General features: G+C 39.3%; 1 protein-coding gene across 4 annotated transcripts in view; it reads right to left on the bottom strand.

Annotated features, from left to right (window-relative positions):
- The window catches only part of TENM4 (teneurin transmembrane protein 4), a 2,704,309-nt gene that overhangs the window by 1,639,354 nt on the left and 1,052,330 nt on the right, over positions 1 to 12,625 (bottom strand). The gene's annotated exons all lie outside the window — the stretch shown is intronic.

Raw genomic sequence — 12,625 nt, 5'->3', positions numbered from 1 at the left:
TTAGAGTGACATTGTCATTAGACTGAGAAAAGTGAGACAGCTGTCCTTCAGGAAAAGCCCAGATCTTGGAGACAGAAAACCTTCACTGGCACTCCAGTTTTGCCAGTCACTAGCTACATGGCCTTGAGTCAGCCATTTCTCTTGTCCAAGGGTTCCCTTACAGGTGTAATGGGGCTCATACTACCCTCCCTGACTGTGCCATTGTATGAATGAGATGAGATAATGAATTGGAAAGCAGCCAGGATGAGGCATGGTACACCAACATTCAGTAAATGTTTTTGGAAACTAAATGTTCTCTTTGTAACATTCTCTCCCCCATTAAACTCCAATCAAGAAAATGGGTTTTAAGATAACAATGACAGAAAACTGAGTCAGCAAGTGATTGTGTAAGTCAAACATATGGATTTTTTTTTCCTTTTTCTTTCTTTCTAGGAGACAAAATCCTCTCTGAAACTGCAAATGCAATTGCCACCCTGTGGAGCCTTTGTAAGAGAACTTCATCTTTCATTTCTGTTTCTCCTTGGGATTTTACATTGGATGAAACTTGCATGTATGTTTTTCCACATCTTACTTTTCCCATCTTTATCCAATACATACTTCTTTGACTATCATTGCTTCTACTGATCAATGTGCTTTTAATTTCTGTATTGATTTAATTTAAAATTACTTTAGTCTCCAGAGACCTGAGAGCATTTTTCAATATAAAATAAAAATTAAATGGAGTTCACTCACTCTCAAATACCTCCCCTGGTTTCAAACTCTACCTCTGACCATTTATTATGTGAAAAATTTGCAACCTGAACATGGAAGAGAAACAAACTTCCTAATCAGTTTCTTATCAAGACATCATAAATGATTGCTGTGATATCTGAGTACTCCTGTTGATTGTGAGTGCTTACTTCATGTTCAGACATTCACCTTTGGTGTCTTCACCTGATCGCACCTTGTCTCTCTCATATCTCATTCTTGTATTTCACGAACATTTATTTACCGTCTGTCATTTGCCATGCATTCTGGATATCCAAGAGGGGGTAGTGTGGGTAAATATTCACTTAGACCAGCTGATTTGTCTTCAGATAACTTCTATAAAATTGGCTATGATAGGAGCAAGCTGCTAGAACACAGAGGACAGGGTAATTCACGGTGCTCTTCAGATGTGGGAAAGGCTTTGCACTAGAATTCAGTCTTGATAAGTGAGCATAGCTTTTCCAAGAAGAAAATAGCTTGAAGATACAGAATTCCAGGCAGAGGAAATAGCATGCTCAGAGGCATACATGTGGGAATGACAGCAGAACTGGAAAAAAAAAAAAAGGTGCATAGGAGAAGAGCCTAAAGGAAAAGCAAAACATAAATTGCCTGAGACTGATAAAACCAGAGCAGGGTCCATATGAGAGATAAGCAAAGGGAAAAGTATCCTTTCTTTTTTTTAATGAGTGAATAGTTTACTTTTTTCTAGTTTTATTGAGAAATAATTGACACACATCACTGTATATGTTTAAGTTATATAGCATAATGGTTTGATTTACATATATTGTGAAATGATTATTACAATAGGTTCAGTTAACATGCATCTTTTTTTTTTCTTAGCACAAATGAATAAAGGCAGATTTCTGTATGATTAGGAAATACAAAATTCTTGGTAAATTTTGAAAATTAGTGAGCTTTACATACTTAGGTCAGAGAGGGTTATGGTTTATTTTGACAGTGAAAATTAATTTTCATTATTTTAAATCTCCAACTTTCCTCTTAACTTTTAAGTTAAAACTAATAGCCTACAAAGCCTTCTGTAGACTGCTACCATTTTTCCTCTCCAGCCTCAAGTCTGGTTCTGGCCCTGATGCACCCTACCCCAGCTCCACTCAATCCTCATTTCTCTCATCTGAGTGCCATTGCATGGGCTTTTGTCACTCTCTGGAACTCTGTCTCCCTAACCCCAAAGTTATCTGCCTTTATAACTCTTGATTATCTTTCAAGTTTCTGCTCAAGTATTGCCTCCTTCGAGAATCCTCCCATGAGCAGCACTCTCAGTCTCTACTTTAGAAAACCAGGGTGGAGATCCTCTTCGGGCTTCCCATGGCATTCTACGCCTCTCTCAACCAGAACAGCCAGTTAATTGGCTTATTAAAGTTATTTGTTATAAAGTAGGGTGATCCTTTTACTTGTTTATTCGTGCCTTTATTATTCATCAAAAACATGAGGACTTCTTAAGCTAGGCATTGTGAAAAAGACACAGATTTCTGTCCTCACAGAGTTTACAATCTAATGCGAGAAATGTGTAAGGAAGCACATGGGGAGGGCACTTTACCTGGACAAGATGGAGGAGAGCAGAGAGAAAGCGATGGAGGAGGATTTAGGAAAACTCCTTGAAAGATTTACTTTCTAAAGGCAGACTTTATTCATTCAACAAATGTTTATTGAGCACTTACAGTCTGCTGGGGACAATTGAGATAGATTAGCGAACAAAAGACAAAGGTCCATGCCCTGCAGAGCTTAGTTTTTGACGCAGGGAAACAGGAAGAAATAATCACTATAAACCATTGAATTATACAGTATGTCAAAATATGCGCTATGGATAAAAAAGAAAAAAAAATATAAAGCAAGTTAAGAGGGATTTGGAGTCGGGGAGTGCTCGTTAGGCCTTGGAGAAACTTACAGGATCAATGACCTTTGGTGAAGGGAGGTGTTGGGAGCACCAGATCCTGACCACTAGACCGTTAGGGAGTGTCAAGTGAAGTGTTTGTAATGACAGTGAGTGCAAGGCACATGGGAGTCTGAGGCACAGGTGCTCTTGTTAAAGGTCATAGAACGTTGAAACTAAAGGAGGAATATATCACTCAGCATCAAGCATGAAACAGATGAAGAACATCAGGATTATTTGAGAAGGATTTGACACAAGAGATATGGGGATAAAGATATGGGAAGGGTGTAAGGAAATCACAAGGGATAAGGAAGTGCCCAGGGCACAAAACAGTGGAACTCCGTTACTGCCCTGCCCGGAGGGATGCAGGCAGTAAGCCATTACCAGAACACAGAAAAGAAAGGGCGGTAGGGAGAGGGTTCCCTAACAGGAGCTGTGATTAAGGAATCAGCCAGCCTTCAGCAACCCCACAGGCAGCAGCCAGTGGAATTACCACTCTGAATTTAAACTCCTTCCTTCTTTGATATGTGGCTGCTGCTCTCCATTAACGGAATCCAACTGGAAGCCAAAGATCATGGAAATAGATGTACAGTAGATTTGGGTTTGGAGGGACGAATGGAAGATAACCACACAGGGAAATGCTGAGGAGTTTATTCTTGTGAATGTGAGGCTCATATGTCATTAATGTGCTTAAAAACAGGTGTTTAATCAAATGAATGAAAAAAGGATAGGATTTGATGTGGGGTTATAGAGAAGATTAACAATACCTACTGCTGGTGAAGCAGATTGTTGAAGAAGGACTGAGTAGGACTCAGTAGGTAGGACAACTCAGTAGGTTGAAGTAGGACTGAATAAACATTTGCCATAATTGTACATGAATCAGTGTCTGGGACGTAAAACCACTATTACAACCCTGCTTAGAAAACCGCTGCAAAATATTGCTTCTTTGCTTTTTGCATTTGCATTTAATTGCCAATGTTATGATTTTGGTGGTTTAAACCCTTCCATATCTGACTCTCATTCATCATTAAAAGGACCCTCTTCTTCATCAGCAGGAGCCTGGAATTCAGCTAACACACTAACACTCAACAACAAATGGTGATGTGATCTGGAGGAAATTAGCCCGCATGCCAGGAAAAAGTTTAAAAAATAGAAAATTCAGAGGGAAGAAGGAGAGAAAGAATGGGCTCCTTTGCATTGGTTCTATGGCCTTCTCACAATCCATATTTCATTGGTAACTGATAGTATTCGTATTTATTTGAAAAATCAGATTACTTCAGGATATCTTTGTGGAATCAGAACTATGATGCAGTTGGCAACAAATGTACTTTGACAGGATACGGATGAATCTTCTTTCCCTGACCCTGGCTTATGACAGTGAATAAAGCCAAGAAAATGAAAACAGTGAAGCAAAATGTCAGAGTGAGAACAGGGCACAAAGCTGTTTTATTTTGTTTGAACACTATGAAAATGGGATGCTCATTGACTTTATGGTCAGATTTATTGGTCTGATTTCCTTGACTTAGCTCTTTCTTTGCCATGTCATCTTGCCTTCTATAAAAGAAACTGTATCAAAGCTGCCCATCTAGAAAATAGCCAGCCATCTAATTCTTTTGCTAAGGCTGAGTGGAGAGTTGGCATAATTTATGAAACCTTTAAGTGATTGGAAATAAGACTGAGCATGTACTTGTCCTTTACCTGTCAAATGGGTACCCTCTCATGAAGGAACCCACGTCCTCTAGATCTCTCATTCTTTCTGAACTTTTTCTCCTTGTGGGGAAGCTCACCAGGGGTAAAACTGGTTGGAAGTCTGGGGAGCATCTTATCCATGGTTTGAACTGGAGAGAGTTCCAGAGAGCGTAAAGAATAACAAGTGGAGACTTGTTTGCAACTGCCTATGGTTGCCAAGGGCTGTAGTGAGCCCTTGAACTGTAGCTGAGAGGCACAGTTGAGAACTGGAAGGGAGAAGACTGACAAATAATAACTATGAAGAAGTCATCAGCTGGAAAATTGAAAGAAAAGTTGGAAATGGTGAATGAGAGGTAGCTGATGAGAGAAAGAACAGTCAAGTCTTAGTAGAGAGAGGTGGGGATTAGAAAAATGGTGCAAGGAAAGTTTTCCTTTGGCCCTTCAATTTCTGACTTTAAGGGAGTATTGGTGGCTGTTATTTCTAGCACGTTGTGAACAGATGTTTTCCTGTGGATTTTTAGAATGGGATTTTGAAGGGCTGTGGACCACAGTAAAGGGACTGATGTAGTGTGAAATTAGAGTTGTAAGTGATTAACAAAATGGAAAGTTTCTGCCCTATAACTGGTAAATGACCTTGCTAGAGTCTATATTCCATGGTGATATGCAAATATTAACAGCTTACAAGTAGTTAAGCATATCAGATAGACTTTCCATACAAACCATACAAATTCGATTTCACGCAGGAACGTATAAGGTGGCCTAGCATTACTAATATTGCTATTTACCGCCTAACTATGGCTGCTTTTCTCCTCAAGAATTCATTTTATGTAGCCAAACTACTGCAGGGAATTGCACCCCACATCCTAACATTTGACTATCTAGGCCAGTGGCATTGCTCTAAAAGGTAAAGAAGTTTCTTCAGAGGCTGACAATTTAGTATCAGAGCATTCATGGTAGAAAGGGAGTTTTAAAGCCGTCTAATCCTATCACTCATCTGCTGCTTAAATGTCTTTTACAGCAGTGGTGTTTTAACTGAATTGTGCCAAGGAATAAAGACAATAAGTATTTACATTCAAAAAGTATTTACAGAGAACCTACCATGGGCTAAGTGCTGTGCTAGGAATACAGGGGGTAACAAGACAGACATCATACATGCCTTCACAGAACTTACAAGGGAAGAAGACAGATAATTAAAAGATAAGCCAATAAAAGAAATGCAGTGATTTCAGAGAAATGGAAAAATAAAGTTGATTGAAGTACAGTTAAAATTTGATCTCTGAAAATGTTTTCAAAACCCTCAGACTATCTTACCCACAGCAAGAGTGCAAACCTATCTAATGATACTGAAGCATGTGAGTCTCCCATTACAGCTGAATATAATGCTCCAGATCAAAGCAGAAATGCAAAAGAGGGCAACTCTGTCCTTAGTTTATATAGGCGAAGTGATGACTGAATCCGGATGGAGGAGGGAACTAGATACCCATTCAATTTTCACATATTCACTGGGTGCCTTCTCCGTGCCAGGCACTGCAAGAATGTTAGTCCACGAGGACAGAAGCTTTTCGTTGTTCACCACTCTATCCTCTAAAATAGTACCTGGCACTGGGTAGGTGCTGTATTAGTCAGGGTTCTCCAGAGAAACAGAATCAATAGGAGATTAGGTAGATAGATAAATAGACATAGATATAGATATACACGTATGTATAGGAATTGCCTCTGGTAGCTATGGAGCCTGGAAGTCCCACAACCTACCATCTACAAGCTGCAGAACGAGGAATTCCAGAGGTGTAATTCAGTTGAAGTCCAAAAGCCCAATAACTAGGAGCACTGATGTCCAAGGGCAGGAGAAAATGACCGTCTCAGCTCAGAGAGACAAAATTTGCCCTTTCTGCCACATTTCTGTTCTATTCAGGCCCTCAGTGGATTGGTTGATGCCCAATCACATTAGTGAAGGCAATCTTCTTTACTCAGTTTACTGATTCAGATGGTAATGTCTCCTGGAAACACTCCCACAGACACACCCAGAAATAATGTTTTGCCAGCTATCTAGGCATCCCTTAGCCCAGCCAGGTTGACATATAAAATTAACTATCATAGGTGCTTATTATGTTATTTAATTGAATGAATAAATACAAGGCATTGAGAAATCAACAGAAAATAAATTTTCTTCTTTACTATAGCAAGTCTCAGAGGCAGAAGATTTTCAATCTTTACGGACGAGGAAATTGGATCTTGAAAGGCTAAGATAGCTGGTTAAGATTGCATAGTTAATGAGAGATGAAGCCAACACTCAAGGGAAGGCCTGCCTGGCTCCACTGTACACACTCAGTCCCCCAGGCATGATAACAGGTTCCGAGGAAGCAAGTCTCTAATACAAACCACAACCATGCACTCCTCAGCTTAATTTGTTTTTTCAATGATCTCCTGTAGCTTTGAAATTAAGGTCTTTAAACCTTAGATTTGAACATGGCATCTTCCAGGATCTGGTCCATGCTTAAATCTAGTCTCCTTTCTAAATATTCATATCAGCCTCTTCTCTTGAAATTCCTTCAGTCCATCAAATAAATCTATTTGCCTTGAGAGTATCACATTTCTTACCACTTCCATGCTTTTCCACATACTATCCCTCTGCATGGAATGTCCATCACTCCTTCTTTTGCTTTTAAAATTCCTGCCAATCTTCTAAAACCCAGTTCAAGAGCTCCTCTCTATAGCAAGCCTTCTCTGAACCCCAAGACAGCACGAGACATTCCTCCTCTACGATCCAGTAACTTTCTGCATGTCTCTCTACCAGGCAACTTAGAAAATTCTCAAATTGCTCCTTGTACTGACCCATCTGCCAACAAGACTTTGAGCTGTTAGAAGAGTGGGTCTATATTTTATTTCATTCCTGGACTTTCCTCACATAGCAAAATGTCTGGTATGGCAGGTATTCAATTAATGTTTAATTCAATATATGATGAATAAACAAATGAATCCTGGAATGAGTAACCAAGACTATGGTGCCTGTGAAGATGGGCCATAAGACCAACATTTAGAACTACTTAGAATGACTAAGGCATTAGGTAGCTGACAAAGAAAGATCAGGCATCAGCCAGTTATCAGAACTAAAGGACACACAAGGGAAAGGTGAAGCTCATCAGGAGCAAGTCCAGGTGCTTTTGAGTCCCCAGGTTATAATACAAACTGTTAAATCCCAGCTGCCGAGTGTGACGCTGTGGCAAGGATGGGTGGAGAAATTATTTGTATTTGGCAGGTTGGAAATCAGTTGACCCAGCTCTGGAGAGAAGAGAAGGGATTGAGAATTTGGCCCTGATAAAATTGTGACTTACGTTGGCTTTCTTTTCTCCTCTCCCAGGTTCTCTTGAAACTTGGCACTCTTTTGAAGAGGTTTTACTACAAGCTGAATTGCTTATAGCTACACTCAGAGACGGTTCCACTGTCATTGGAATGAATTACCCCTTCAAGAATTTTGTGCCCAGAGAACATCTCTTTCTCTCTGGAGCTCTTCTGGATATTGATTTTGACTCAAACCTATCTTACCAAAATAAAAAATAAAGAAAGCTCCCAATCAATTTTTGTTTTAGTTGAAAGCAATATAGCTTTTCAAACTAGATTTTTTTTTTTTTTCCAATGGTGCAAAATACATTAGGTGAGAAAAGCCTGGGATTGAGAATTTCAATCCTTCTGAATTTCATCACTTTGTTTATATGTCCATCTCTGCCCAGTTCTTAAGCAGTATTGTGATTTTTTTCCTGTTCTGCTGTGTACAGCTGTGCTTTGCTCCTAGCAGGTGACCACCAGACAGTAGTCAGAGTTAAAATAGTGACAGCTTTAACCATGCAATGAAAGTAAGTGAGAGATAATTAAGAAAAGCGTAAGCCTATTTCCCTTAACTTACTCCAAAGGCTGGTACATTTAGACCATAAACTCTGAAGCTCCACTCCCTAGGTTCAGGTTCCGCCTCCTCCACCATTTATCAGCTATGTGATCTTGGACAAGATAGTTACTTCTCTGTGACTCAGTAGCCTTGTTTGTAAGATGGGAATGAAAACAGCACCTATCTCATAATGTTCTTGCGAGAATTAAATGAATTAGTATATATCAAGTTATGGAATAGGGTCAGTACATATTAAGATCAATGTAAATGCTAGGCATTTATACTATTATGGAACTCCTCCCAACTTTTTTGGCAATTTTTTTCCCTGGAAATAATATTTAAAATGGAAATGTGGAAGATCTTATTTATGTACTAATTTGTTTGTTTATAAGTTTCCCTTAGTAGAGCTACCTGTTGCCCACTAGCCTTTGTCAAGATATGGCACATTTTTGGGGCTGGCCTCGTGGCTTAGTGGCTAAGTTCTCATGCTCTGCTTTGGTGGTCCAGGGTTCATGGGTTCAGATCCTGGGTGTGGACCTACACACCACTCATCAAGTCATGCTGTGACGGCACCCCACGTACAAAATAGAGGAAGATTGGCACAGGTATTAGCTCAGGGCCAATCTTCCTCACCCCCCGCCCAAAAAAAGGTACATTTTCTTTGGTGAAATAATAAATGGATTATGCAGAGGGAAGTCCTATAAAATAGCAATGGCTCAAAGACTGTAAGTGATCAAAGAGATGACCAATTTAAAGCAATTTGAATTTAAGATAGGTTTGGATTAGCAAAATTTAAATTAGTAAAGGTGTTGACTATTCATGCAGCTTTCTTCTGCTTCATTCTATACTGAATTCTCTGTAAAGGAACTGAGCCAGTTTGTAGTGTAGTGGGGATGACAAATGTCTTGAAATTGTTGTAAACCTGGCTTTGAACTCCAACTTTGTATGAACATGGGCATACCATGAAATTTCTCTGAGCCTAGTCTTTCATTTATAATTATAATAAATTCATAATAGTAATATGATTCATTACAATTTAGAGAATGATTTTTAGGTTCTCAGACTATACACGCACACACATACACACAATATACAAATATTCATATGTTTATGTGTGCATATTTACAGACACTTGTATTAATCTACACACCATCATTACAAGTTAATCATTATTATTTCAGTTTTGTAGATGTTTTCACCAACATTCAAACATGTTAAACAATTTGCCAAACTCACACAGCTAAGAAGTGACAGATCTAGGATCTGGACCTAAATGTTTCTGGCCATGAATCCATGATCTCTTGCTTAGCATGCTGTTTCTTGTTACAGAGCTGATTTTAGGATTAAATGCAGCAACATATAAAATCACTAGCATGAGGTCCAGCATATGGTAGATTCCCAATAAATATTAGTTACTTTACAATTCTTAACATTACTAGAATGGGGACCAGCCCTGTGGTGCAGTGGTTAAGTTTGCACACTGCTTTGGCGGCCCGGGGTTCGCTGGTTCGAATTCTGGGCCAGACCTATGCACTGCTCATCAAGCCATGCTGTGGCAGGTGTCCCACATATAAAATAGAGGAAAACGGGCACAGATGTTAGCTCAGGGCCTATCTTCCTCAGCAAAAAGAGGAGGATTGGCAGTGGATGTTAGCTCAGGACTAATCTTCCTGAAAAAAAAAAAAATTACTAGAATGCTTTGTAAACATGATGATGATGGCATTAATGATAATAGAAACTAATATTTATTATGTACCATCTATTAAGCACTATACTTTATATCTTTTACATTTGTTAACTCATCCATTCACCACAATCCTAGGACAGGAGCATTGTTATTATTATCACCATTTTAAAGATTAAAAAAGGAGAGAAGAATGAGGTGGAGGTGAGAGAGTGTTGGAACTTTTCCAATATCACCCAAGACTTAAATCCAGGAGTATGTGATTTATCCACATCTAGCAACTGCCTTGTCTGAGTGTTTCAAAAAAGAAAAATCCCTTGTCAAACTTCTGGTGCTTATTTCAAGCTCTGTATAGAAAGCTAAGTACCCAAATATTAAATCGAATGAGAAATAGCCCTCATCCTTGAATCAACCATCTAGAAGGTCACATAGACCTCTCAAGCAGAGATAGTGAAATCGTGGACCACAAAACATTAAACAAATCCTCCAAATATACCCATAGAGCAAGTGTTCTTGCTGGACAATATGGGGCTCTTTCTAAATCGTCAAGGTGCTCTCCCTCTACAATATTCTGCACAAATTGGTGTGAAACTTCTCCTTATCCCATATATATCATTTAAGACATTTAATTGAAGCTCTTGTATATATACAGTTTGTATATACATATTAACGTAACAAATTTTGCTCTTTCTAGTCCCCTTTGAGTTCTCACTATGGAGAAAAAAATAAGCACTCTTTCCAACATTGCTGAGGAAGTTCCACGATGCTAGTCACTCTCTCTGTCTCATTCCAGTGATTGTATATTTGCTAAACGGCATGATGTTGGCATTCATCTTAGATCTGCAAACTTAGAAAAGTACCTTATCCTCCCTACGAAAGCCCCAGTTTCATATAACGGAAAGTACACTGTCTATCTCAGGAGTGTTTTGAAGACTACAGGAAATAACATAAAGAAAAACTCCCCCATGGAGTTTCAGGCTCAAGTGATTTGGACAGTAAAAGTATTGATTAATGTAACTGAATATACAAATTTTAATTCAGGAAATGGAGTACCAACACATAGCCAGATCTGCGAATAAATACATCAAAAGAGATTAGACTTGTTCTAAATTAATTTGTAGTATCTAGAAAACAAAATTAAATATATTTAAATTTTTTATTTATGCCTCATTTAGAAAGTTGTATCACATTGTTTCAGGAAAGTATATCAGGTATCGGCTGTGTCAGCCAGTGTCCTGGCAGGAAAAACATGGTACCCTCAAACGGTACAATTTAAGGAGAGTTGAAGGCAAGGACTATTTACCAGTTTTAAGGAAACCACCCAGGGACAGTGCAGTGTACCAAGACTAGCAACTTTGAGGGGCCTTCACTACTCATGAATAGACGAGTAGAGGGAGCACAGCTGGACCCTGGTGAGGTAGCTGCATGGAGGGGGCTGTCTGATAGATGTCTGACTTCAGTAGAGGCGTGCAGGGAACAATAGTGATGTGACTTCACTCTCTGCCTGTCCTCTCACCTCCTTCCAGTACCTTCCATTGGCTGAACCTAAGCTGATATCAGAAGACAAGGGAGAAATACAGAAGTCAGTGTCCTGGGAACTAGAGCAGAATGGAGAAGGCAGACAGTGATAGTGGATCTGGAGGGGCAAATGAAAGATGATCAGGACAGAAAGAAAAGTTCAGCTACAGAAATAAGGAGACAAGCATAAAGCATGGGAATAAATGTGCAAGGAAGGGGATATTTAAAATGTTATAGAGATACAGATAAAGGTAATTTAAATGTGTGTTCCCCAAGATTGTTTTCTGCTCGGTGTTCATGGTTTCATTTCCTTGAAGTTCTTTGGGCTCTTTAATTCTGAAACATTGAAAGAGCCCTGAGCTACACTAAGAATTTCTTCATATCTGGTCCTGGATCTCTTCAGATGCCTGTAATTCAAAGATCCAAAGACCAACCTGCTGTCCCACCCTAAGTGATCCTACGTGATGTTTGGGAAGTTGCTTACTTAGGCTGGACCTCAAGTGAGGTCATTCATAAAATAATGGAGCTGAACACATTGATCTCTAAGACAGAGTCAACTTCTAGGCTTCTGTACTCAAATGTATGGTGTGGATAGCCACAGGTAGGAATCGAAAGGGTCTAATCCATAAGGTAAATCTCATTAAATTTGCTCAAGTGAGTTAATGTTAAACAGAAGTGGTAAAAAGCAAAGCTCTTCCTATTAGTATCCTTAATACATGCTTGGTCACTTTAAGTGATGAAAACTGTACAAAGTCATCCACGCAGATACTTTCTAACTATAATGAACACAATTAAAAATCATTGTCATCCTCCATTTAGACACCTTTCTACAACTAACGTATTGCTGGTGTGAGTTTCCCTAAATTGGTCTCCTCTGGCCACCTTTCAATCCATGTGGAAGACGACTGGAGTTAAGTCCGCAGTTAAATTTTTACAAGAGATTGCATCGAATGCTTTGGTGAAGTCAACACGTACCTCATTAATACGACCTCAATTACGCTGTCCCCTAAGAGAAGGTTCGTGTATCCCACAAGGCTCTTGTGTGATCTTTTGCAGACATGCCTGTGGCTTTTGGTCTAAACACCATTTCATAGAGTATTCGCAAGGTGTCAGGCAGTGGGACATCTGTTTTTACCCTCTTGATCATACTCATTCTTCAGAACAGCTTGGTGAGGAACGAGATGCATTTTCTCATTTATAGATGGGCACATTAAGT

This window comes from Equus przewalskii, chromosome 6 (genome assembly GCF_037783145.1).
Source record: "Equus przewalskii isolate Varuska chromosome 6, EquPr2, whole genome shotgun sequence".
Classification (NCBI taxonomy): domain Eukaryota; kingdom Metazoa; phylum Chordata; class Mammalia; order Perissodactyla; family Equidae; genus Equus; species Equus przewalskii.
The sequence above is the reverse complement of the archived record's forward strand: the minus strand, read 5'-3'. Positions and strand labels throughout refer to the sequence as shown.